The 27,953-nt window shown below is 52.7% G+C and overlaps 1 protein-coding gene across 2 annotated transcripts in view; it reads left to right on the plus strand.

Moving 5' to 3' along the window:
- The first annotated feature begins 3,573 nt into the window (after positions 1-3,573).
- The window catches only part of LOC131671312 (uncharacterized), a 77,968-nt gene continuing 53,588 nt past the window's right edge, over positions 3,574-27,953 (plus strand). For both annotated transcript variants that reach the window (XM_058947652.1, XM_058947657.1), the window contains exon 1: positions 3,574-3,874. The gene's annotated coding sequence lies outside the window, so the exon portion shown is untranslated. The remainder of the gene's footprint in view (positions 3,875-27,953) is intronic.

The following is a 27,953-nucleotide window of genomic DNA, read 5'->3' on the forward strand; positions in this document are numbered from 1 at the left end:
TACTTTTACAATGCTACTCTCATCGTCGAGTTTTGTTAGTATTTCGACTGATTAGAATGAAAACGCACGCGGAATAGCGAAAAGCGATGTAACGTTGCGAGATCTTTACCTTCGACAATCGATCAGTGATACATAATAACAACTCGAAAGAATAATATAATCAGTGTATTTTGGGAAACAGTCGAATGGTTCGGAAGTGCGCGAAATAATGTCGCGACAACGGCGAGCATATGTTTGTTCTGCCAACCGAACGCATCTCGACGTCGTAACATCGATCGCTGCTGCCGTCATCGTCGTCGAAATCAGTATATAAGATGACGCGCCGATATGACTTGGCTGCTGTTGGGCGCCTTTGCTGAATGAGAAAGAGGTGGGAGGTGATGTAGTGAAAGGACGCGTCCTAAGAGCTCGCACTAAATAATTGGTATACGTCGACTGTTCCCTTCTTCTTCTTCTTGCTTAACTCGCATGTGCACCGCGTGTATTATCAGAATGGGCGCTCTTACGAAAATTACATCATCGCGCGTGAATGCGCTTCGCATTCGCGTATTGAATCAACATTGTTTCGCCGCCTTTTTCTTTCTTACTTTTGTGGCTGGATTGCGATTATAATTTTTCGATTTTTTTTTTCACTTTTTAATATTATCATTGCATCGAGGGAATCGATTCGCGTCGACTGTATAAAAGAAGAATAGCGATCAACTAATCGCGAAACGGAAAGTAAAGACACGTGCGTTTGATTGTATTTCAAAGGAAAGAAAAGAAACGAATAGCAACGGCGTGACTTTTTTTTTCTCTCTTCAAATACTCTGAAAGAGACGGATAATTTACAGGGCTGTTCACGTGTTGTACCTAAAATTAAGAGGGAATCGATAATTTGTATTCCGCGCACACGCACACGCTTCGAATATTTTATATTTTATGGAGGCCTGCGCGCAAAAATTTCGCCGCGCTCCTCGAGCGCGCGTTCAAAATGGCATTTTTGAATCGAGCGCAGAATGAAAATTGTCCCCGGAGCGTGCATTACGATTGCGCGGGTCTGCTTCTTCGTAGCTCTAATCCCCCTCTCGAAGCTTAGTAGATAGGCATAAATTCGATTTCAACCGCGAAACTCATTTACAACTCTTAGGGCTACGGAGGCAACTGACCCGGCGTAAATGTCCATTTTTTTTTCTCCTTCTTTTTTCTCCCTTTTTTATTTTGTTGGTTTCTCGATCAGCCTCGATGTTTATACGTTTCATTAAATCAAGAATTTACATGACAAAAGCATCGGCAATAATTTGCCGGCCGGTAATCGGTGCCTACCCCCCCAAATGATCTTCAATCAAGCCACACCGAGATGTTTTCGGGAGATACAAAAAAGTGACGAGTTTTGAGTGGATTATAATAAGCACTTGCGTAAGCCAGAGCCATCGATCGGCTTTTTTCGGCACTCGAGATCGATTAGCGCGCACGGTACGAATCTCTTTATTTCATCTTTCCTTTTTATTTCCACGACCTCGGGCGCGAAAAGTGCAAGTGGGAGTCGAAGAGCCGCGCGACGCGGCTCGGTCGAGCGCGTATCCTCGATGCGTTTTGACAAATGACTCCGCTAGTTCGTGATTGCGCTTTGCTTGTTTTCGGTTGGGTGCCTCGCTTTATCCCGCTCGCGCTCGCGTTTCTCCGTTTCTCGAGCGTCGCTTCGAGTGGAGCTCGCGGCGCGTACCCGCCCTCGATGGGACGTTTATCGCCTGGAATTAATCAACGAGAGGCTGCGCCTCGGCCCGATCATCGCGACAGACGTCCGGCGCGCGAACAAACGACGCGACCCCCTCTTCGGAGACTCGCCGCGCACAGGCATTCTCCTCGGGACGAATCCACGGCGGTCGCGCGCGCGCGCTCCAACGAGAAATGCCACCTGCCGCGGAAATGAAGCCGCGCGCGCGCGCGCGCCTCGAGAAGGACAGGAGGGACGGAAAAAAAACTTGCGCTCGCGGGAGAGCCGAAGGTTGACGGCCCCGGCAGCAGCGTGTAACTGAATTCGCGCGTCCGATTCGAATAACCCTGTTGGCGTGCGTGTCAGTGGCCGGTCCTTTTCGTCTCTCTCTCTCTCTCTCTCTCTTTGCTCTTTTTGGCTTGTAATTCCTCTTCGTTCCTTCTCTCTCTCTCTCTCTCTCTCTCTCTCTATCTGTTGATCAGATTGCCTGCGTGTGTCGGCTATTTCTTTTCTTCGATACTCTCCCTCCTCGGCTTCTCTGTACAACGGCCTTTATTGGCTGTGTCGACTCTCTCTCTCTCTCTCTCTCTGCGCTCTGCATTATGTTTATCATTTTTTTTTCTCTTCCTCGTCAATTACCGAGCAACGAGCAACCACTGTTTTCGCTTGCGACGTGTGTGCGTGTCCCTTTAGGACCCCTCCGCGACGTTTGTTTCCGATATAACAAGCTACCGCTGCCTTCGTTGCGTTCCAGGGCTTTGTTTTTTTTTCCCCCCCTTTTTTTCTTACTTTCAGGAGAGCGAGGATTTTTAAAGGGGCCATTCTTCGCATTCGATTGTGGTAAATTTTTCGACGCGAGTTCGTTAACCTTGATTTTCTCCGAATCCTTTCCTCGCAGCTGCACGCGTCATTTACTCAACTTGAATTTTCAAGTGATGTCGGCGTTATCGGTGCATTCGTAACAGCATTATCATAATGCGACTGTAATTTGTACGAGTTGGCTCGCTGTTCTTAAAAGAGGATAGGGACTGTGCTGCGAGGATTACGAGCGTGCTATTTTCTAAGCTTAGCTTTTTTCAACTTGCGCGCTTGCTCATTGCACTTTATGCGAGTCGTAATTCAAGGCGAATACACCCGGTGCGTGTCCGACGTGATTATACTTAAACAGACGTGCGATATCGCGAGGAATGACGTCACGGCGGCGCGGCACTCGTAAACACTTCTTCCGCGGAACTCAAATCAGGTCGAACGTCTATCAGCCCAAAAAGCGATACTTCGATGATCGTCGGTCATCGCCGCTGCCGGCTTTTCCTCGCTCACGGCAAGCGCGCTCCTCGAAAAACTCCCAAGTAATCCGATTAGCTTCGAGAACTCGACGGTAATACCTTTATCGAAAACGTCACTCGACGCTTATCCCCCGTTACTTTGACTTTTTTTTTCTTAACGCTTGGGAATGCTTTCTGCTCGACGCACGCGAGGATCGCCGACGGAAGGTCGAGTTCCGGGGTTCGGTCTCGACGAAGAGGCCGAGGAGCGCGAGAATGTCGCCCCCGCGACGCGAGGAAAAGCGCGAGGCCTATTTTTGTCGTTTCCTCTGTTTTTTTTTTTTTTGTTTCTTTCGTTTTCCCCACCTGCTCGATCGGCCTGTGTCCCACATATCCGCGCACGCGTCGGTGCGGGTGTGCGCGTGCGCCTCTTTCACTCTCTTACAAAGACGTTCACCAACTGGCTGCAAGCGGCTCCCGCGGAGAGGGGCGCGCTCGCGTTACAAGGCTGTTCTCCAACCCACCCTCCCTCCCTCCCTCTCTCGCGAGCTCTTTCCGCGAGGTCTCCGCGGCTCGCGCGGGTCTCAGTTCGCCTCTTACCTCGGCGCGCCGCGGACCTATCTCGGCGCTCGCTCGCTCGCCCGTGTCGCCACGCCGTTGTTTATACCAGACACGCGCGAGTGCGTCGTCCCGTGTGCGACATCCAGGCAGCGAACGATTTTGCGCCCAGTGTCATGCACCGCCACCCGTGCAAGTTCACTCGCCGCCGCTGAATCTCGCAGTACCCTCGTCGGCCTCCGTTCTTTGTTGTTTTTTTTTTTTTTGTTGTTTATTTCAATTTTTTTGGGTGATCTTTGGTGCTGGTGTTGAGTGTGCCGAAAATACAAGTGCCTTCGTAGCAGCCGGGCAGCAGGTGCGTTTCTCCTTGCTTCTTCCTCCTTTTTTTTCGGCGATTTATCATGTGGCGCACGTATAACGCAGAGAGAAAGAGAGAGAGGCTCGGCGAGCACTCGAGGCATTTCGAGTCGCCAGACTTTCCCGCCGCGCTAGGACTGCTAAGCGATCGCCGCTCGGGAGGTCGGTACACGCGACGACGAGTTCGACCAGAAGTAGATCGAATTGGAACTGTGCATTTGAGCCAAGAGGGTGAAATCGAGGATCGTTCGTTAGGTCAAGCCTTCGCGCGACGTCCTTTTTTTGTTTTCTCTCTCGTTCGAGCTCGAAGGAGACGTTTGGCGAAAGCTTGCCGGCAAGGTAGCTCGACAAACGATCGGAGTCCTTCGGGCAACGGAAGGAAGTCAAAGCGCGCGGCTATAAGAAAAACTCGGCTGATTTCAATGCGCGGCTACCGAGAGACAGCGCGAGGTACAGCTAAATGAAAAAGGAAACGGACGGACGCGTGCGCGCGACGCCCGTTGTAATGCTAATCAACGACGGCGTGGCTGCGATTACTCACGCGCTATAAAAAGGAACGCCGGGCAATCGCCGTTTTCGATTGGGCGGTGCGCGCTCGACCTGTCCCGGCTTGCCGCGCGACGACGGAAGAAAGACGAAAGGAAAACGCGAGAAAATCGGCGACGCCCGCTTCTCCGAAAAATCTGACAATGGTGCAGCCTCGTGCTCTCGGTTCGCGCGAGCGCTGACGGAGAGCTCTCGGTCGAGTGCGCGACCGTACAACTCCCGTGCGGAGAGAGAGAGAGAGAGAGAGAGAGAGAGAGAGAGAGAGAGAGGTCCACTGGGTTCGCGTGCACTCTCGGCGCAAGACGATTCTCGGAACGCGCGGCAGGATTGATGAGCGTTTTGCGTCGGCTCTCCATTTTTTCTCTCTTTCTCTCTTTCTTCCTCGTCCTCGTCTGTCTTTTGCTTCTCGTTCATGCCCCCCCCCCCTTCGTCCCGGTCAGCACCTCGTTTCTCTTTTCTCGCTGATTTTTTTCGCGGTTCAGGTGAAAGTCGGATTTGGGCAGTCACTCGTCTCGCGTGCCGTTCTTTCTCTCTCGGGGCCGCTTCGGGCCGGCCGACGCGTCGCTCGCGAACGCCCAGGACGACTCGCGGGGTTGCCGCCGCGAGGATGGAGTGGAGGGGCGCCAACGCGCCGCGTGCCCACCCTCGCTACTCGGGGCCGACGTGGCGTTCCGTTCGCGGGCAGATCGTCGACGAGTCCGACGCACGAGGAATGCGCGCGTTCGCCTGACTTCGAGTCGCGCTCCTCCTCTCCACCTTCCGGTCGCGCGCGAGCTGACCAAATTGCGCGCCGATTAACCGATCGCCGATTCCTCGAGGCGGCGCGAGCAATTCGAATCGCAGAGGTGCGCGCTCCCCTCCGCCCTTCCCCTGCGCCCACTGCCAAATGTAATTTTTGTAACGGGATTCATACACAACTCACAACTTCTCTCTCATAGCGCGCGTCGATATTAACGGTATTGACGGTAATGCATAATCATTAAATTGCGCTCGAAATATTTATTGCCAGTGTGTGACGTAATGGGCGTACGATTGATAGAGTATTTTTTTTTTTTTTTCATTTCTTTTCTTTTCGTTGGATTGCGGATGGAGCGCGGTCGACGAATTTTTTCAACTTGCGTTGCGTATCGTAAAAGGAGCTTCTCGGTGCCCGAAATAAAACCAGAAAAACAAACAAGAGTCTTCGCTTTCGCTTTCCATCTTTCAGAAAACAAGTCGCTGAATAGCTGTCGGGGCAACGGCGTATAGAAAGCGTCCTTAAGGAACGTAACCGCGTGAAATTCTAACGCGGCACACGCACGCGAAAAGTTGCACTGTATACGCCGTTAATTAGCCGCCGGATTAATTAAGTACGCGAGTTCGAGCGTAAAGGGGAATTCTGCGGAGGAAGACGAAATTCCACGCCCCTTACGCGGCTCAAAACTGCTTGGCCATGCAAATAACGCGCGCGCGCGAAAATGAAAAACCAGTTCCATCGGAATGGTGGACTTTCTAGGAGAGACGCCCCGAAAAACTGCCGTAACGATGCTGTTACGAAAGGCCAAACCAGTTTTCCGCTCGATCAATTTTTCCCCGCGAGGAGGAGCATTTCGAGCGTTTTCGTAGCGATCGAAGAAAAAGATAATTGTCGGCGGTACAATTAATCCCGAAAAGCGCAAAGGAAAGCAAAGTGCGTCGTGATCATCGAAACAATCGACGTTGAATTCGCTGTATTGATCGACGCGCAAACCGCAGCAGTCGGTAGGCTGATCGGGGCCCATTACAAACGTTAGCTCGTGCGCGCGAGGAGCCGGATAAAGAAAAGAGCGCGCCGCGGCAATATTTGCCCGATCGGGAAAATATCATGCCTCCGTTGCGCAAGGGGGGATCGTTCAAAGTCATAACCGGCGCGCGCCAGGCCGAGTGAAAACTTTCACGCGGCGCGGCGACTTGTCGAAACGCGCGGCACACGAAAAGAGCAGCGCGCGGCCAGGAAATCATTATCGAGTGGAGGGAATGCTTTTTTTCTTTTTTCTTTTTTTTTTCTCTCTCCTCTTCGACGTGTGCTATCGTTATGCAGCATCGCCGGCGCGCACTTTCGATCGTTCGCGCGGCTGGACGTTACGTAAAAAAAAAGAAAAAGACCACGGGCGGACAATTTATTTATCTTTTTTTCTCTTTTATTTTTTAATTATGCCCCACCCCCCCTCGCTCCGTCGGCATATTTTCAGGCGGCGTTGCGCAAGCGGCGCTGCTTTTCGAGGCTCTTGCACGCGCGATAACGCCCAATCACGAAGCTCGACTTTGCCGCGTGATTCATCGCGGGGATAAGAAAGGACGCGCGCTTGTCATCGTTGCGCTAGAGAAAAGTGCATTACTCATCGTCCGACGCTTCCTCCTCGCGCCGTCCGCGCCGCACAAAAGTCGCCATATAAGATTTTCCATGCGCGCAACGACGGAGCCTTTGGGGGGAGGGACAGAAGGGAGGTCGTCGCGTCACTCATTCAACAATCAGCGTCGCTTGTGCTTGCGAAAAATTCGTGGGTGGCATATCGACAGACGGGCGAGCGAAGTGGGGAGCAGCGAGAGATTTCTCTCTCGCTCTCTCGGCACCTACGCGCGCGTTCAAATCTCCATAAAACGCGCTCCTCGGCCTTCGTGGCCTTTCTCTCATTCTTTCGACCATTTGCATCTCGCGACGTTGCCCCCTCCCCCCCTTCTCCCCCGCATTCCCCTCTCGACTATTCGACAGGCCGCGCGCGATTATCCAACGTCGATCGACGCGTTCGCGGGGCTGCGTTACGGTATTCGAGCGAATATCGGGCGCATCCCCCGGCGGCGAGATCGTCGCGGGCGGCTCGTCGCGCATCCGCCAGCTCCGAGTCTACGGTCCGCGTCCGGGGCGCCGAAGAGAGCGCGGGCCCGGGCGACGCATCTAGCGGGACCGATGGGAATCGATCGCCTCGTCAACGGCTCTTAATTGTGCGGATGCATCACGACCTTCCACCTAGCGGTACTCTCCGACGGCTGCTATCCAGCTCCACGTTAATTAGGCGTCTCGTCCAAGCGCTCGCTCCCTTGTTTCCACCCTCCCTCCTCCCCCGCGCGCACTTCCACCCACTCGCGGCCGTGAGACTCGCTGGCTTTTCGGCTCTCGCCGAGCCGTTTTCACCGCGACGAACGCGCGAGCTTCCCCCGAAATCGGCGCTCGTTGTACCGCGCGTCGCGCGCACTCCGCCGCGTAATGTATACCGGGAGCCTCGCGCGTACCGCGAGCGCAAACGAAAATCAAACACGCAGAAACATTCACCGCGCGCGCGCGCCGCTTGTTGCGGCACTGCGCTCTCGCTCTTACTCGCTGCCTCCTTAAAGGTGTAGCCGCTGCATGCACAACAGCCTTCGCATTCTTCGTGGCGGCGGCGGCGGCGGCGGCGGCGACGGTAGGTTACCCAAGTGAAAGCCAGCACGCGGTTCCCGGGAAATTCGATTTTAATTTCTCTCGCTCCTTGCCTTTTCTTTTTTCTTTTCTTTTACTTCTTCTTCTTCTTTTCGGCTGGCTTCTTGGCTCGCGAAAGGTGTGGCACGCGCGCGCGCGTTGACGCCGGTAATCGATATTCGAGTGCGAAATGCCAGCGAGACAATAGCGAAATTTATCGCGGACGAGCGATCATTATCGTTATTATTATTTTTTGTTTGCGTCTGGTGGCGCTAATGCGCAATTTGCATTATTACGTTGGAATGTCTCCCCGCCAGTACTTTCCACATCGACAGCCCGACGTATACCTGACGGCGCGATCAGAAAAAAAAAAGTTAATATACTTTCGTAGAGCGGCTTGACATACTTCGGTTCATCCAATATTTATAAATTTTCAATTGAGAGAGACAGAGAGAGAGAGAGAGAGAGAGAGAGAGTGAAGCGCGTAAATGAAGCAAGTAAAGCACTTTTAACTATCTCTCTCCTCGTCGTTGTATAACATTCCGGTAATTACGTATGTCGCTAAGCGCCGTCATTTACTTTATGCAAATGATAATTCAATTAAGTGAAATTAGTCGAGACAGTATCGTCGTCCGTGCCAGCTCACCGAGGCATCGTCTCGTGACGATTTATTACAGAAACACTGTGTAGCATTAGCATGTACAGTCGCGAAATGACAAGAGGAACAGACGCGCCGATTAGCGTTGATTGCGCAGAAACGTATTTCTTTGTTTCGATCTTATTTTTGACTATCGGACGATTGATCTCAGCGAAAGGGGAGGGGGGGGGGATCATTCTCACTGCCGCAACAATGCAGCGGCAGACGTTCTTCGTTGCATTATCGAACCGCGCGTATTTATGTGCTCGACGAGGACGGCGCGCGCGCCTCTCGCAGCTTCGCGCCGCCCGTGTGGAAAATTAGCGATTCAGGCCCGGACGCCTTCTCGGGCTCGTTTCCACGTCGAGACGAACAGTGAAATCCGTAATCATGCGAGATTGCTCTGGTCTGTTTCAGGTGAGTAGTCCCACGAAGGAAGTTACGTTCGCCTCGATACGAGCGCTCGAGGAAGCGGCACGACGAGGCGATCGACAGGCCGAAGGCCGGCGCCCGCCGTTTTCCCAAAAAGCCGGCGTCCACCCGCGGCGTTGCGTAAGTAACTCCGTCGTCGCGCGCGAGGGGAAAAACCAAGAGAAGGAGCTGGCGGCGTCGAGAGAGAGAGAGAGAGAGAGAGAGAGAGAGAGAGATCCGAAAAAGAAGTGTACCGCGCGGCGCGTTTGTACGCGCGCCTTCGGACGGCGCGGCTCGCGCGGGAGAGGAAAGAGAGAGGGACCGACTCTCGTCGGCGGGCGACCTTCCTTTCGCCGCGAAGTAAGCGGCAGCCAAGCAACAGGACCTCGCCTATATTTTTCGATATCGCCGTCGAGATAAAAGCTGCACACACACACACACACGTACGTATGTGGAGCAGTGAAAAGCCAGCATGGGAGTGGCGTTTTTCGATTATGTGAAATTGACGTCCGCTCGCCACTTGCATATACGCGCGCTTTTCCTTAATTAAACTCGGTTGCCGGGGGGAAGAGGAGAGGAAGGGGGCAAAAAAAAAAAAACGAACGACGCTGGCGGCGGAGAGGCTTTTACCTTGCGTCGAAATCGAATCGTGTCGGGAGATTTGGATGGGAAGCGCGCGGTTCCCGGTGGAATCGACGATCGCCTCGCGCTGCCGAATCGGCGCGAGCCGGACTCGATCGCGGGAAAGGATCGAGGCGAACGGATTCGCGAGCGTCAACGTTTTCGCGCACTCCTCCCTCGCCCGACGCGCGCGCGTCCGTGTAACGAGCGGAAAGCGGCCGTGTACGCGTGGATATTGAAATCGGCGTCCTTGCCACAGTGTGCCGCTGCGCGCCTTTCTCTATCGCTTCATCAACGCCGCGACCCGGCTTCCACGTACCAAACTCGATTCGAAAAGGCCAAAGTGCGCGCGTGTGGTTTTTTTTCGTTGCTTTGGTCGCCCGACGCGACTGATCTTTCCGCCTCCGCGTCGAAAGGAAGAAAGCACCGCGAACGGAAGGGGCGCGGGATTTTCGTCGATACATTATGCTAATGACTGGCGGCGCGCGCGCGTGTGTCTGCATTAGCTCGATCGTTACGCTCTCCACTCTCGAGGAGCTATAACGTTTCGATCGAACTCTCGTGGGCTTCTTTTTTTTTTCGTCTTTTTTAGGCGCTATGATTACGGAGTTTTACTCTGCGCCTACTCGGCACTCGGCTGCTTTGTGTTGTGCTCAGCGCGCTCTGCCATTATCATCGCGGGACGATGAGAATTGGCTTCCGAAAAATCGGATTCGCAATATCGCCAAAGCTTTCGAAAGTCCGTTTGAGCTTGGTTGGTGGGAATATTAAGCCCGCGGGGATAGGTTATTTATACATTTTTATTTATTTATTTATTTTTTTTTTTTTTTTCGGCTCGCGACCTTCGCTCGTATCCGTCTCGCTACACACTTACGTAAGACGAAGCTCGAGAAATAAAAAAAAAGAATTCACGCGTGAATATTTACGATAATTATCGTGACGTTGATTCATTAAAAACACATATAATTGAGCGAACGCATTTTTCACCGGCGAAGGCATTCGCGTAAGAAATTCGTACCTTTCGACTCGGCATTCCCCGTCGGTATTGCGAGTATGATTAAAGCTACGCGCGAATGAAATAAGAAAAGTTGAACAAAAAAAAAAAAATAAATAAAAGAAGGCGAAGCGTGCGCCCGCGAATGCAAGCTGCTTTCGGCGAGCCAGGCAGTCGAAAATGATTGCGACAGTGCCTTGCCGCTCGCTCTCGAGGTACAAATGAAATTGCGCAAGGTCTAGCGCGAAAAAGTGCCCCCGCCTCGGCGAGCTCGTACGTACGTACGCGCCGTGTCGACTTTCGATTTTTTTTGTTGTTTCCCCTCCACCCCCCCCCCCCCCCTCACCCTTTTTTTCGGCCGCGCGGCCATTGTTCCGAGAGGGCTTCGCACCCTCGGCGCGATTTCCCCCGGGGCCCACGATCGTCACGCGTTCCTGCGAAGAAAGCCGAGCTGCTCGGCTCGCAACGCTCGCGTGCGCGACTCTCCGCCTCGCGCGCACGCGTGCGCACGGGTGCTACGTATCGCGCCAGCCGCGATCTTCGCGCGAGGCGAGCGCGCTCCGCGCCGACGCTCCGGCTGAGATTTCTTTCTTTCGCTCTTTCTCCTCGCGCCTGGACGCGAAAGCGCGACGCTCGAAAATCGATTTTCTCCTCTTTCGAACGCCTCGATCGAGCTCGTTAGACTCCACGGCAGACGAATATTTCAGGCGGATGACTTTTATCGATCGAGCGAACACGGATTTATAGACGGAACTAATTTATCTCGATGAAGAGATCCACCGACACTGTGCACGTGAAAAATGACACGTGCGCATCGAATTGGTATTAAAGGTTGAATTCACCACTTGTTTTTAGGAACGTTCGAAAATTCAATTAAACTACATTGCATTTTGCGACGGAATATCCGTCAAATGAATACCCGACCTGACTGACTGCTGCGCACGGCCATCCTGATGAATACGACCCGCATACTTGAAAATGTTGCTTTCTCGATCTCATTTTCACAATCAACTCGAGGATATCAATTTTAAATTCTATCAACGACTCGCAATTAATATTTCTCTGCCAAACAACTCTACGAAAATTTAAGGAAAAAAAAAATTATTACTGCAATCAACGACGTTTCCTGCTGTTGAAGAAAAAAATTCCAACGTATAATTTTGAAAGCACAGCGACTCAGGAATCCGCGTAAAAACCAAGCCAAGACAACAAACTCGGATTTGTTTGTTCCGACAAACGGCAAAGAATCTTAATAACCGATTTCCACCTTTGCGTGTGCGCGACACACCTCCTCGCGACTGAGTTCGTATTGTAGTTGCGTATGAAAAAGTAGGTCGACGAATCCATCATTTCGGAAAAATCGAGCGTGAACGCGCTTCGAGAGAATCTTCAATAGCTTTTTTCTTTTCCGATGGATCGTTGCTTCATAATTAGATGACGAAGATCGATGATCGTATGGCGTCCAGTTGATGAGCGTGAAATTGACCTTTCGATTCTTAAGACACGCTTACCATTAATAATGCACGTTTATAGTACTACACTTTCAAGTTATAACTCGTTTACGTCGACGCACCTATCCACGCGCTGCCGAAATAGAAGGAAATTTAGAGAAATTCGTCGCGGTAGGTGCACGCGAGGAGATCGTGCACGCGCGAAATTGTCGAAGCGCCGAGTGGCAATGGCAAAGCTTAACCGGCGAGCACTCGGCCCTCGGTAGCGTCGCGCCGTCGAGGCGAGTGCAGCGGCACGAGTCCGAGAGCGAAGTTGGCCCCCGCCGTCCGCCGCGACGCGATTACGCGCGAATCGCAACGGCGGACGACCCTGAACTCCGCGCGTCCAGCGGCGGCGTCGCAGCGTGTCGCGAACGCGACGGCCATCACGCATAACCGAGACCTTGCGAGCGCGGCGCGCGGCGCGCGGATCGCCTCTTGCGCAATCGCCGCGTCCTCTGCCATTAGTCAGCCGCCTGCGCACTCCAACGAGTCCGTCGCCTCCGACGCGGCTCGCTTTCTCGCGATTTTCCCGCGAGCTGGCCCGACCAGGGGCCGTCAGAGCCAATCTGTCCAGCCGTCCGTCTGGCAAATCGCGGAGCAGGCGGGCGTGCAGCTTGGTCGTAATCGGTGTCGCAAGCGCGACGAACGCCACATCCGAGTCGAAAGCGCTCGCGCGGACCTCGCACACTCGAGTTCACAATGGGCCGCGCGCGGGATATCGCAGCGCCCGACGCGAGAACCGCAACGTCTGTCGCGAGATATCGGAAACTGCGCGTGTCGCAAGCTCGCCACCGCCGCCGCCGCCGCCGCCGCCGCCGCCGCGTTTCCGCCTCGCTCGCGAGCCGACGGCGAACGCAATTGCCGCGCCGTCGTCGTCGACTCGCGCGCGCGCGCATGTACGTACGCCGAGAGCGCCGATTGCGAAACAATCGACAGCTCGCCGTCGATCGCCCGGTGCGTTCCATTACGTTTCCGATCGCGATTGCGCTTTCGTTCGCGGCCGTTACCCTTTCCCCCACCAGCCTCCGGCGCCGTTGCAGGGAAGCCTTTTGGCGAAATAAACTTGACGAAATCTCGACGAAAGAAAGTACGAGAGCCGAGACAACTCCGTTCTTTTTTTGTTTCCTAGCTGGAGGTTCGGTGTGTCGTTCGTAGCGCGTTATTTTACTGACGCAATAACGCCGTGCCTTCCGACTTCGTTTCTTCGTTGCCGTCCGCTTTCGGCTGTTGAGTTTTCGGCGACGCCTCTGATAAACTCGCGCTCAATTAAAAGACAAGGAGCGTTTCGCGTCCGAAGCTCATGATCGAAAATAAACGATTTCCGCCGAAGCTGAATCCGCGGCGAAAGTGGAGAAAGAACAAAAAAAAAAAAAAAAAATTACGCGCGATCCTTGAGTCGGAATCAATCAGGCGGTATGCCGACGTGAATCGCGGGATCAATTTAGAAACGCAAATTCGAGGGCTCGAAGCGGTAGTAATCGCACCGAACCCGTCAATTTCCGCCGCGAAGAAGAAACCCGTCGAGCACGCGCGGCGGACGTTTGTAATCGACGACACCGCGCGATGAGACGTACGCGTCCGTGCCGCCGCGAGATTTTCGGCGCTGAAAAAGCAATATCGCCGTCGCGTCAGCTGGCGGAACGATGGGAGGAGTCAGGGGGGGGGGGGGGGGGCATTAAAACCAAAGGGGAAAAAATCGAGAGTCGCGCGCGACGACACTCTCGCTCTCGAGAGAGTGCACGCGATATTTCTCGGCCGACGTGTACATATTAAAGTGCGCGCGCGCGCGCGTGTGTGTGTGCACAAGCGAAACTTTTTTTTTCTTTTTCGCGTTTTATGCTCGCATCGTGCTCTCTCATTTGGGTTAAGGTTTTCTCAAGCGAGGCAGGCGCCCCGATGGCTCGTTGCCGCGGATCGGTCACGTATTCATAATTTTGCGCGCACTTTTTTGCCGCTCGCTCGTAAAGATAGGCTTCGTATAGAGCAGCGAATAATTCGCGTTTTACGAGCTTCTTTCGCGATACTGCAATCCTGTTTCTTGCGATTTTGTTGTGTTTTGTTTTTTCTGTTTTTCTACTTTTTTTTTTTTTCGAAATTCGTTCTGCCGTCTCCCAACCCTCCTACGAGAAAGTATTCGGAAAACTTCGCCGGGGCGTAACGCAAAATGCCCGTCGTCGCTTCGACGTTGGAAGCTCGCAGAATTGAGCGACGAAGAAGCACTCGCTTGTCGGAAAAAGGAACAAAAGAGTCGAGTATGTCGCGCAGCCCTCTCCGCGGTGCGAATCGCTATTGCAAGGAGTCTCATGGAAATGCGTGCAAACCGAACAGCGGAGAAAGAAAAAAAAAAAGAAAAGGAGGAATTACGGTGTATATATCCCCGGTGAGTTTTGTATCTAAGGCCTGGCTGCGCGCACCGGCGAGATTATGAAACGTTTGGCTTTTGCTCTCGAGCAAGCGTCCTTTCTCTCTTTTTCACACGGGATGGGGAGGGGGGGGGGGGGGGGGGAGGCAAACCGACACATTTTCACTCGACGCGCGAGCGCTGCGCGGGAGTTTGCTCTCCGTAGAACTTCATTCCCCGAGCGCTCGGGTTACATAAAAGCCCGCTAACGCCGTCGTCGGCGTTCGTATAATTGAGCGTTGAAAAGGCTCCACGTTTTTCCTTTCTTTCTTTCTCTTTTCCTGCGGAGAGAAAAGCACCGACACAGCGACCCGCGTTTTACTTCCGAGCCCCGACTGCGCTGCACCGTTAACGATTTCATTGCGCGTCCGAGTGCCCCAATGAACCTACCGTGCGCTCTCCATTAAACGCTTCGCTTCGCGCGAGAAAGGATTCTCTCCGCGCGCGCGCGCGGTGCTCTCAACGATTCTTAACGGCTGCGAAGCGATTTTCTTTTTTCCTCTCTCTCTCTCTGTTTGCAGCGAAATTAGTCCACTGCAAAGTCGAACCCGCGTTAGAGACCATCGAAAGCAGCACGCGCGTCACGCCAACGGAGCTTCTAGCTTATCTTCGAAACAAGAAAAAGAAAAAAAACGAAAAAGATCGCGGCGCGAAAGTTAAAGGCAACGCGGGACTTGGCCTGTGGGAGAGTTTGCGCGTTGTGCAAGGGTAAGTAGCTGGCTGGCGACTGCGAGAAGTGGGTTACGCTCTTTTACATGCCTGCAGTGCAATTTGCAAAAGGAGGCAGGCCGAATTGATACTATGCTGGAAAGAGAGAGAGAGAGAGAGAGAGAGAGAGAAAAAAGAGCCTCCTCCTCTCTGGGCGAGAAAACGTATAATGTTCCGTTGCAAATGCCACGGGATTATCTAAGCTAATTTCACGGCTCGGCTTTTCTCTCGCGGAGTAATTGTAACGTCGCCGGTCCGTTGCGCCACTGGGCACGTAGGTGTGCATCTGAAAATCGAATAGCCATGCCTCTGCGGTCCGTAACAACATATATAACGCCGGCAGATTAAAATAGTTGAATAATAAATGCAATTAGAAGTAAAGCTAGAGTCGCCCAACGTATATAGGTATAAGGCGATAGATCGTTTCCTAAGCCTTGATCTCCGCAGCGCGGCAGTTTCACCGCAGAGATACGCACCGCAGAAGCGAAAGTAACGGCTTTTGTCCACTATTACTTATTATGAGCATTCAATGTGGGAGGGCAGCAATTACAAACCGCACGTTTTCCTTTTTATTTCTAGCAGTCGCCTGAAATACGAGATGTCTTTTCCGTGTACGGCCGACCGATAGAAAAACCCGATGCTAGGCTTCGGGCGACCCTTCGAACAATCACCAATCGAGTATTATCAATGTCACTTCAGTTCGCGTGGCAAAAAATTGCTTAATATATCGACGGTTCAATTGTCGCTAACCCTGTCAAACTGCAGATTGTCGCATCGTGAAAATGCTCAAATACTTTCATTTTTATACCTAACGTTGAATAGAAAAATTTTAATCGAGGTATGCAAATTTCTGAATAGAGATAATGTTATGAAAACGGAGAAAATCCAGACGGTATTTCACGTGCGATTGCCGCGACCAGCGCCTTCTTTTTTTTTCTGCGCGATCAGCCGTACAAGACAATCCCGCCGTTTACATACAGCGAAATGCCCCGTTACGCGTGAAAATCCGCAGGAAGATAGCTCCGCAATTTACACACTGTGCGCGCGGGGTGTCTTCCGGGCGTATATATATAAGTGCAGCCTCTGCTCGTTAGAGACAGGCGCGCGCCGCACGCACGCGCGCGCGCACACGGTCCGGCGTATGAAGTCGCACGTGCGCGCGCATTATGCGAAATAACCAGTGCATAAACTGCAAGATCCGCCTGCGATATGTGTGTACGTACGTGCGCGCGAGTATACGCGGCGAGAGAAAACTAATGGGGCGAAAGGTTGGCGCGGGCGGGTGGGTAGCTAAGCGGCCGTCGGGTTCACGACCGGCGGCCTCTTTCGCTGGCGCGCCACTCGGGAAACGACGACGAATTAAGTTCCGACCGAACGGTCTTCCGGCCGAGAGTCCCTCGGATCCAATGGCCGTCGAGGCGGAATTCGAGGGGACCCTTGTGCAAGTGCAACCGACGGCGAATCAAAAGACGGCGCGCGCGCGCCTGCGTGCATTGACGTTTTTCTCCTTTCTTTTTTTTTTTTTTTTTCGCGATTGATAATTTGTCGCCGATAATTGGCTTACGTCCACGCGCGTCGCCTTTTTCTATACGCCGAATCGAAGAAACTCGTTTTCGTTGACGAAACCAGACGTTGGCTTGGTTTTTCTCCCTTGCTGATAATAAATATTTATGGCTACGATCAGACTAGTTTTAATGAGGTAATTGGCGTTGCATATATGCGTATGATGAGTGCCTGTCCGTTAATTGTACAGCCGGTAGTTATATACAGATCCCTGCGTTAATTTATCACTACGACTGCAGAACGAAAAGATAAAAAAAAAGAAAGAACAAACACTCGACTGTGATTTATGAATCGACGTATTTTTATCGCGTATTAACAATAATGAAGTTGTAGTCGAAAAAAAAAACTGTCCCCGCCTCGAAGAGCAGAAAAATCTGCAGTCTACTCTGTCAAGAGACGATAAATTAGTGGCTAGCTCGCCGAGAGAAAATTATCTAAAAGCTCGATTAATTCTAATTAATTGGTAAATTGCCCGCGGCCTCTAACGGGTGCTCGCCGAGAGATAGAGATCGCGCGGAGCCGCAGCGGCAGAGAGAGGGAGAGGTGCGTCGGCGGATGCACACGAGGCGCAGCGAAAGACGGCGAATGCCGAAAATTCCGCGACCGCGAGATCGCAGTCGCGGACGCGACGCGTCGCCTCGCGAGAGAAGAGAATCCGCGACTAATTAGGCGACTTGTCGTTCGCTCTTCAAGGTCGTTTCGCGCGCGCGCGCGCTCATCCTTTTACGCGCGACTGCAGCGAGCCGCGAGGAGGGGGGGGGGGGGGGGCAAACAACTCGAACGTACATACGCCCAACACTCGTTCACGGTGAAAAATCCCAGCCGTAGGAAGTTTAAAGGGAATTCCGCGAGACTCTCCCGAGCTAAAAATAACGGCCTTAACGAGGCGCCGCGAACAAAACGCCACGATCCCAAATTCATCATCCAATTATAACGCGGCTGCGGGCAGGCCGCGCGCGCGCATTTCAATAACAAAGAGGGACCGAGGGCAGAGTTGCGCGGCGTCGGTATTTTTAATTGAATTTTCGAGACGCGCCGAGCGGAGGGCGACGAGGCGGCTCTCTCAGGGGGCTAATCGATAAAGCGCGAAAATATCGCCGGTGGTTCGGCGCAAAATTTTATGACTAATTAAGCGCGCGGAAAAACGAAAATACATAACGAACCCCCTCCCCTCCTCCGTCGTAAATCAGCGGTGCGCCTCGGCGAATCGAAGATAAAGAGAGAGAGAACAACATATAATGAAGGGGAAATCCTTGTGGCATCGCAGTAGAGAAGAGTAAGAGGCAAGGCCGACGAAGGTCATAGCACAGGAGGGAGGAGGAGATCCTTTTTATTTTTTCGCTTCTCTCTCTCTCTCGCTCTCTCTCTCTCTCTCTCTCTCTCTCTCCTTTATTTCTACGCCGCCGAGAGCTACCATGTTCTCTGGTGCACGGGGTCATTGGAACCCCCCTTCTTTTATTACACAGGACTTTAACGACCGACTTGCTTTCTAATTGCGAAATATGCGCGCGCCGTTTTTTTTTTTCTTTTCTTTTCTTTCTTTGCCTCTTACAGCGACACCGCGTTCGCGCTCGTTAACGCGTCTTTGGTAATGGGTCGGTCGAATAATCGGAACGATTTTGCGCGGACGCTGCCCGCTTTCAAAACACCGAAAAACAAAAACACGCCAGGTCCGTTGAATATCCTCTTCCCGGCCGGGCGAGGCCCGCTCGTCAGCTTTGCTTTCCCAGTGAGCGCCTCATTGTCCGCGCGTGACGTCAGTGAGCGCGCCGAGATAAATCGGCTATGCAGCGGGAAAAAACACGCGCGCCCGCGATTATAACCGAGGTGATTAACCGATAAGCACCTTTCAACCTGAAATAATCGTCCGCTCGTTTCGTTAAATTTTCACTCGTGCGCTTGTGCCTCTCTCTCTCTCTCCCTCGTCCATTCCGCAGTGGTCGAATTGCTTACGGCGTCGATGGCAGGCAGCCCAGCGATAAATACATCGGGACAAATTTGTCTCGCCGAATTTATCACCCGACAATGCGTCTTCGTCCCTTCCCGATCAATTTATTGCGTAATTGTCAGTTTGCGAAATGCTAATTGCGCGCCGCGGATTTTTAGGCCTCTCGAGCTCGCGAAAGGGATGCGCTGCCCTCGTTAGCTTAAATCAGATCCTTGCTCCTCGCCGGCGCCTTATTCCCCCTCCCCCGCGCATCCCCACAGCTGTACACATGCCAATATCATCTCCCTTTATTTTCGATTCGATGGGCCGATAAAACGGCAAATTGTTGCGCCGAGCGATATCGAAATTCAACCGGCCCATTATATCGAAGGCGCGTCGTAACTCTAGTATTAATTAGAGAAAATAATTGTTGCCTGCCGACAAATTTACTTAGGTGGAGGGGGGGGGGGGGGTCGAATACGCCGCGAGCTTGCTCAGCTCGCGGACGTTGTACGCGGCGAAACAACATTCGCGCGTGTGCTCGTCAGCTGAGCCCGTCCGTAAAATAAAAAAAAGAGACCCAACCCTCCCCGTCGAAAAGTTATACATACACGGTACATTGAAATTCATTAAAGCCATAATGGCTCCTCGCTCTCGCGCGCGCGATTTCGTATGCACCTGGCATTCTTCTGTTCTCCGCTTCGGGCAACGCGATAACGTGTAATTTCATTTCGCGCGACGGCAGAAAAAAAGAAAAAATAGTTTTTTTTTTTTTCAGGCTGCGCACACAAGGATGAAGACGTTCGAAGCCGTCCTTTTTTCTCATCCTTGAAGCGCATAAGCGTGGGCTTTAGTTAAGTAGCCTGTCCATCACGAGGCGGCCGAGTGGCCGCTCTCGACGCTGACTAAATATTGATAAAACGATTACGGAGCGCGCGTATCGCGGGGCTTTTAATGAAAGAGGCGGGAATTAATTATACTTTTTTTTTTCTCTTGCGAGGGTGAAAAAAGGAGAAACGCGCGCGTCGTTCGGGACTGCACGACAGGGGTGAACGTTTGACGGAGTAGCTCTAACGAGAAACGTGTGTGCGCGTGTGTTATACAATGAGGCGTCGTCTTTTGCGAACTCATCGCAGTCAGAACTACACGCTATCAAACTGAGCGTTCTCTCGTGACGCGTGTGCATCGTGAGAACGAGCGTCTCGGCGAAAAAGCCCGCGATACATGGGAAACCGAGTGAGAAATTCGAGAAAAGAAAAAAAGCAAAAGAGAAGGAAGCTGAATCAGACGAGACGATTGTAGATCACGAGACACGAAGAATCGATTGTGGAGCGCAATCTGTAAGCAATTAGAGGGAGAGAGAACACGTTGTAAATAATAACGAGAGCAGTTCGCCAAAGATTTGAATCTCACTGTCGCACAAGAGCTTTCCCCCTCCCCCGCCAATTGCCGCTCGACGCCAGGTGCAATCGTGAGAACCGCACTTGTTTCTTTTCGCGAGGTGGTTTTCGCGCGCGCGCTTCTCAATGGAACTTCGTTTGCCCCGCGAGAGGTGGCTGTCGACGTCACTTTGCGCTCTCCGCCGCATTTTTTTGCGCCAACTGCGAAAGTGTTTTTTTTTTTTTTTCATTTCTTCGTCTTCGTCTTCTCCTTCGTCTCGTTTTCTTCGTCACGACGACCGAAAAAGGACGCATATTGTTCGCCTTTTATTCGGACTCGCTGCAGGTGACTCGATAAATTCCAACGAAGCCATTAATAGATCGTTGATCCCTCGGCTGTCTTTAAATAACCGCGCAGCAGAGAAAAAGAAATCGCGAATTTATACGGCAGCAGCGCAAAGCCGTGTCCTCGCTCGATAAGAAGCGGAGAGGCAGGTGGTGGGCCAAGCGGTCGAACGTCTCGACCTGCTGCTGCTGCCGCTGCTGCCGGGGGGCCGGGCGAGAGAGGATGATAGTTACAATAACGGCGGCGGCAAAAGATTATAAAGTCGACTGGTAATTACGGCCCACGTGCCGCGCCGCGCACGCGGCGAAACCAGTTCATTTGCGGATTATTACGAGGTGTTTATCTTGCGCGCGCGACCCGCCGCCCGTTCGCGAATCGGAGCTCGGGTAGGTGGACCTGTCCGAGTGTTTTCCCTTGTCGCGGGAAAAGAAAAGGGGGAAAACGACGCCGGGTGCATTCCGCGAAAGTTCCGGCGATAATTTGCATAAACGGACGCAACGGCTCTAATTTATCAATTACGGCGAGCTATTGCCGGGTGAGTAATCGCTTTGGAAAGTCTTGTACGATTCGCGCCGTATGCAATACTTCACGAGCATCGCGTGTATGAGTTTAATGTCTTCGCGCGGACCGCGTCGTTGTGTTTTGCGCGCCGTGAAAGCGCTGCGGGGAAAACCGATTAGTCAGTTTTCTATATGCGCCTTCCTTTTTCTTCTTTTTTTTTTTAAATTTTTTTCTAATTTATAGCCTACTTGTATTGGCGCGAAACACTTTCGCGGAACGAATCTTTACCTAAACGAGATCCGATTCCTGGCTCTTCGCGCACTGAAAAGCTTGTCCCGGCGAAAACCGACCAGTTCCTTTCTCTCCCACGCGAGTGAGGAAAAACGACACGGAAAAAAACGCCGTAGCGCGGCGCAGGTGAAACGAATTCCAGGTCATTGCGAATTCAAATGGAGTCGTAATTGGGATACTTTCCGCGCCTGTGGTAATGCGGAGGAAATTCGCGCGGCGAAATGGGTCGCGCGTGCGTTTTCTTTTCGTTTTTCTTTTCTTCTTCCTCCACGCGAGAGAGCAGGTTTGAGAAAACTGCCTATTTGCCGAGTTCTGTGATGGGATTTCGCCCCGACGAGGGATGTGGCGTGCGCGAGTTATTTGCCAAAGCGAGAAATTTCGCGACTTCTATTGGAGGGACAGTTCGCGATCGACGTCGCTGCAATTACGAGCGTCCAAATGCAAATGATAAAAGCATTCCTGGCTCGCGCGATCGGCCCTGAAAAATAAAAAAAAGGAAAAACGCGCGCGACAAAGTGGTCTCTGTGGATCGATTATACCGGGGAACACGACGTTAGCATAAATCCAGCGATCCCATCCAAATAACTCAGGTCCAATGGCTTCATTAAAGCTACAATGCATGTGACAAAAGCGCGCGTCTCGCGTGCGAATTGCATTACAGGCTCGCTCGTCTTTTTTTCTTTATACAACTGCGTGGCGACGGCGGCAAAGGGGGGGGGGGGGGGGGATAATGCGAAAGCCGCAGCGAGGGAAAGACAACCGGCAGCACGATTCCCCTGTGGTTTCGGCGGCGCCCCGCAATAATTGCACCATAAACATGCAAATCGCAGAGCCGACGAACGAGAAGAAGAAGGAGCTGGATGCTTTCGCGGAGATTCACCTCCTTGCGTGTTGTTTTTTTTTCCCCTTTTTCTTTCTGTTTTTGGTAGCCGAGCTGTTCGATGACTTTTCGGCTCGGCGAAACTCGCATACCTGTAAATGGCCAGCCGAAATGAAGGTCGCGCCCGAGCTCACCGGGGAACTGCCGGGCCGTTGGACGGCGAACGAACGTGGCGCGATCGGTCGATCTCGGCCCCGGGGCACTCTGCGTCCTCGCTCGACGGAAGTCCACGACGAGTACTCGGCGACCTGCCGAATCCGCTTTGCATACTCATCGAAACGAGAGGGCGCGGCCGATCCGAGATTTTTTTCGCTGAGCGCGATGCGAAACTGTACATTAATATTGCGCAAGAAATATTCGCGAATCAATTAGAGCCGACGTTCCTTTATCAAACCGCAGCATTTTACATAATCTAATTAAATTGGCGTCTTGCGCTTATTAATTAAAAACTCTGCACCGACTCGAATTAAATTGCATACTTTCTCTCTCTCTGCTTTTAATAAGAGACTCCAACCTATAGGAATCGCACGCTTATGTAAAGTATCTCATTCCCATAAGCGCATCATTCATCATTTTTCGCCCGGCGTCGCCAAGGAAATTCGCACCATTGTCGGTTATTAAAATCGGGCCCCGGCGCTTCGTTTCCCCATCCCGAGAGGGAATAAAGTTGTCTCCTGCGCGATGAGCATCCCAATCGAGCAATGTTTCGGCAGCGCTCCGAATGAAGAAAAGGAAAAGAAAAAAGAAACTGTAATTGCAAGTTTCGGTTCTCGATGATCATTATAACTCGTGGCGGGAGTTTAACGGCCGTCTCGAGCAGTTCTTAATAAAGCGATGATGGACGAAATCCGAACGTCAACGCTCGTAAATTCTCTGCCCCCCTCGGCCGTCCTCTTCTTCGCGCTCCTGTTGTTCGGCTCTCTCGGGCGCCCGTAATTTAGTTCGGCGTGCGCGCCGCCGCCGAGAGGCAAAAAAGAAACCGACGAAGCGCCGCCCGGGACACAAAAGAAGAGATCAAGTCGCGGGACTAGTTCCGTGACTCCGCGCGCGAGTTTATCGAGAGAGAGAGAGAGAGAGAGAGAGAGAGAGAGAGAGAGAGAGAGAGAGAGAGAGAGACCCGTCACGTGTCTCGCAGACGGCCGATCCACCGGCCGCAGCTGGTATTTTTTCAAACGCGCGCGTCCGCGACACGCGAATTAGAATTTCAAATTCCGCGACTGCTTGCCGCGAAAGCTCTTCATCGGCAGTTTCCAGGCTGGCTCCTTTCGCGTTCGCAATTTTTGCCTCTCTTATTTGTATCATCCAGCGCGCGCAAAGCAAAGACATAAAAAAGAGCAACTAACTTTCTTGCTGCTCTCTTGGCTCGGCAGAGAACTGGCACGATATAATCGAGCGCGCAATTAAGATTTCGCGTGACGCGCTCTCTTTCTAACAATTTGTCCTCGGCCTCTCTCTCTCTCTCTCTCTGTCTTCAAGCGCTCATCGAGTCCCGCAAAAGCAACGAGAAGCCTGTCGTCTCCCTCGGCTTTCGTCGGCAGCTCCTTCGGGATGGGGGTTCGCGCATGACAACTTTGGCGCGATTACCTTGCAATCGAGAAGATACGCGCGCTGCACTTTCTCTTAGCCGGGCCCGCGCGTTTTCGCCGATCATCTCGCGCCGTTTCATATTCCTTTCTCCTTTTCCTCGCCCTCGCCCGAGCGATCCCCTCGCAAGCCGGCCGGGCACTCGAAATTCGGCTGCTCTCCCGGGCGAGCTTGCGCGCGGGACGCGTTTCGAAATCCGGAATGTTCCGCTTGCTCTCTCGAGACAAAAATCAAAGCTATCGCGCTCGCGATAGCAAGGTTGCCAGCCGAAGAGCCGAAATTCCGTGGGTGCTTTGACCTGGAGTGACGCCCAGCCGTAATCTGGCGCCAAAAACAGGCCCGCAATTGTCAATAATTTAGACGAAAATTGCGTTGTCGAACGTCGATACGGTCTTGTTTACGATTCGGCCGGCAATAAAACCGAGATTGTAAAAACAGAATTGGTGGAAAGGAATGTAAATGGACCCGAGAAGAAAAAAAGAACATCGATCCGTGGGTGTATTCGACAAACCTGTTGCAGCGAACGTTGATTCGTTTTGGTAATTGCCGATCGTCGATTGTCTTGCGACGACCGACGGGATCGAGACTCGTACTTGGCGCTGCGAAGAGAGAAAAAAATCGGGGCAACGTCTTCCCAGTCGGAGCACGCGTGTCCCATTCGCCAGGGCGAGCGGTCCATTAGGCATCCTCGGGAGAAGACGAAAGGAACGGGGCGCCTAAACAGGACCGAGCTCGCGAAGCGTCCGGCCTGTTCTGGTCCGCGGAAGAAAAAGAGCGGCGGGAGCGTGGGCGCGGAAACGCGCGGCCGCGGGACCGTTAAGCGGCGGCGCGAGCCGCATACTAAGCCGCGCGCCGTCCCTTATCGGCCGCGTCCGCGTCGAGTGTTTCGTCCTCTCCGGCCGGCGGCCCGCTTATCTCTCGCTTCCGTGTATTTGCATTCGGACCAGCGGGGTCGTTCAACTCGATCTCGCGGGGCCGCAGATTGAGTCGTCGGGCGGCGCGCCGCGGCGCTTGCGCAAAGCCGTCGCCGCCGCCGCCGCCGCCGCGTTATTGTAGCGAAACCGCGCGGAAAAAAGACAACAATGGGGGATAGAGACAATTAGCTTCGGGTCGCATGTGCAATAATGTATCTCATGCGTGAGTCGGCTATGGGCGAACGAAAGCGTCATTCGGCGTCATGGGAAAGAATTCGCGAGGCTGCGGCTCCCCGCGCCACGTACTCGTTAGGAGGCCCGCTGGAAAAAGGGAACGTATACGTCGAGACAGTTAGTTGTGTATGTGTGTGTGTGTGTGTGTGTGTGTGTGTGTGTGTGTGTGTGTGTGTGTGCAGTTTCGAAATGATATCAGATACGAGGCGCAGGCTGATGTTTGAGAGAGAGAGAGAGAGAACGTTGAATGTACAGTTCTGCGTGGCCAATCGCCATTTTCTCTCGCTTCTCGTGTGCTCGACGGAAGCTGCTCTTCGTTCGGCATTTAAATGATCATAGTACAGGTCTTTCAATTTGCACCGAACTTGGGTGGAATCGAGTGTCAAATAAGCGCCACAACGCTCGAGAATTGTTTTGTTGTGTTTACTGGGGAAACCGGTTTTTTAATTGACTGCACATATAAATGCAATGAAATAATGAAAATGCCCTTTACCATTCCGTGATTTATTACACCGGGTGAGCTCAACTTCAAGAGAAAATTGATTTGAATGCAAGGCAGATTCGAAAGTTATTTTTTCTGTTGCGCTTGAATTGCATTTAGGCGAGCAATAAAACAAGCAACTGGCACGGGCAAACACAAGTTTCGATTGCAATTGTAATGGCATAGCTGCCGCGTGGCAACGCACGCGCGGAAAGCATAGGTTGGCGCGCGGCGAGCCGACATTTCGCAAGCGAACCCGCGCGTAATGCCGTGCAATTCGAAAAGGCGAGCGACGGCTGCTCCCGAAAACGATCGTTGCGAGCGAATCGGCGCGAGAGAAGGCAGCCGGATTTCCGTACGAGCCGGGGATCCAGCTGCGATTAGCGATCGCGCCCGGCGCTACGGCGCGTCGTGGTGTCGCGCGCGCGGCCGCAGCCGCTCGGCTCGGACCACGTGGGAATGCGGCGGCGGGATCCCCGCGGGCCGCGCGGCGCCCGAAGCGGACCGACTTTCGAATCGATCCGCCGGCGTCCGCGTATTAATCGTCGAAATAACGCCAGCGAGAGATTCGCCAACCGCAATAAATCTCCGAGCGACTCCGGCCGGCGCCGTATTTGGGCGCATTTTAGAAAGCGGACGCACGCGCAGTTCCTCCTCGTTGCCTACGATAAATCCCCGGGCGCTCCGTGGGCGACGCGCGCGCAGAGGCGTGGATTGATAACGCACCGCGGGCTCGCGCGTCATCGTCCGCCGTGGCCTGCCGTCGGCCGCGAGCCACACCTACTCCCCGTCTCTTGGCAGCTCGCCTCTTGGACGGCGCGCGGTGAAAGTGCGCGCGGTGAAATCTTAATTGGCGACCTTGAACTTACGCGCGCACGCATCTTAGACTCGGGCTCCGTGGCTTTGCCAGCTGTTGTGGCTCGCGCGGGGAAATCTAGGTCGCGCGCGCGGAAAGCGAGAAAAAGCGGGAAAGGTCGTTTTACGGGGCCGACGGGCCAATTAGCGCAACGGTTTGCGAGAGACGGCCCGTCGCACCGTTGCCTCTCGTTATCGGCGCCACGCGGGGCTGCTGTCGTGGATGACCCCGACGACACACGAAAAAAAAAAAATAAAGAAAAAAAAAACAAGTGGCGCCGGGAACAATCTAATCCTCGCGAGCGAGCGAGAGAAAAATCAGCGGCAACGATCTGCGCGTGTGCGCGCGCCTTTCGCAAGCGTGCGACGGCGGCAATCTAAGAATAATTTCCAAGCGGCACATTGTCCTGTCAGCTCGGCACGGCATTATCAACAATTCAGCCTCCGAATTGTAAAGACCCCGCCCGAGACAGACGAAAAGCTCCCTTACGCAACTGCTCTCTCTCTCTCTCTCTCTCTCGCGCCCCCGATCCCATTTGCCGATTTGCCATGGGAAATCGCTGGCACGCACGGCCGACATTCCCTTTGGGCCGAGAGGAGCGTGCGCGCGGCGACCGCTCCGGTTAATGGGCGTGCCGATCGCATCTCTGGCGCTTTTCCGTCGGACGCGCTCCTGCGACACTGCCCGCCGGCCAATTTGCCGAAGCGCGTCGCAAGCTCGACTCTCTCTCTTTTTTCCTCGCGTGATAATAATCGAATGGCCCACTCCAGAGCCAAATGAGAAAAGCTCTCCGCCTCGGCAGCTCTCTCTCTCTCTCTCTCTCTCGGCGCAGTCGAGCGAGTTTTTTCCTTTTCCTTTTTGTTTCTTTTTTTTTCGGTTGCGCAACCCTTCCACTCGTTCGGCAAAGTCGATTATCAATTTTTCGGCTTATTAATCTCGCGTTGCGCAACCTCTCAGCGTAGAATAGATAAATCAAGGAAAACAGGACTTTGTGTATCAGAGAGTGCATAAAGCTTACGCAAGCGCATAAGCCTCGAAATTCTCTCTCGTCGCTTAATCTGTGAATCGTTAAGTAACACGAGAGAGAGAGAGAGAGTCCCTTCCGAGGACCTTCAACTCGGAAGTCGCGGTAGGGTGCTTATGATCGATCGTTTCCGGGATCGATAATCGATTACTTACAAGGCCCTTTTCTGCATAATATTTGCATACTCGCGATGTCCCCCCCCCCCATATCTCGAATCTACGGCAGACTTGTGCGTCGTTTATGTAATTGACTCTTGGCTTTTTGGGATCCTCGCGTGTTTTACATGCCGCCACTTCTTTTTATTGCACATCTTTTTGATGTTTTCTATATGTGTGCTTTCAGGTGAGTTCATTTCTCAAATGCCCGCATGCCTATCAGAGCCTGAAAATCTCTCCCTTTCGCAAGTGAGTATAACATTCGTGTTTTTTTTTTTTCCTTTTTTTTCTTTTTAATTTCTACAGAGCGTGTCAAATTTAATACTTCCACGGCGTATTTTTTCTCTCCATTCGTCGCGCGAGTTATAATAATCTTGATCCGTCATCTTACGTTGCGTCTTGTAATTCAAACATATCAGATTTTAGTCTCCGAAGGCAAAGTTTTCCACGATAAAGTATCTAAGTATCTTGTAAACAGCCGAAAACGTCACGCATAATGAAGCGATAGGCCGGATTTTCGTGCTCAGTTTAGACGCCTATAACTCCCTCAGCAGACAATCGTTTCAAAAGCGATGATCGTTTAGCCTCGTAAAAGCGCGGAAGGAAAAAGTACAATTGCGCTCGCGCCTCGCGCACAGCCAACTAAACCCGATTTCTCCTCGTTCGCGCGACTATTATGCGCCGCTCGGTTTATTGTTCCATTTTGCGAGTAAACT

This window comes from Phymastichus coffea, unplaced genomic scaffold (assembly GCF_024137745.1).
Source record: "Phymastichus coffea isolate CEN01 unplaced genomic scaffold, Cenicafe_Pcof_1.1 PCOF00124, whole genome shotgun sequence".
NCBI lineage: Eukaryota > Metazoa > Arthropoda > Insecta > Hymenoptera > Eulophidae > Phymastichus > Phymastichus coffea.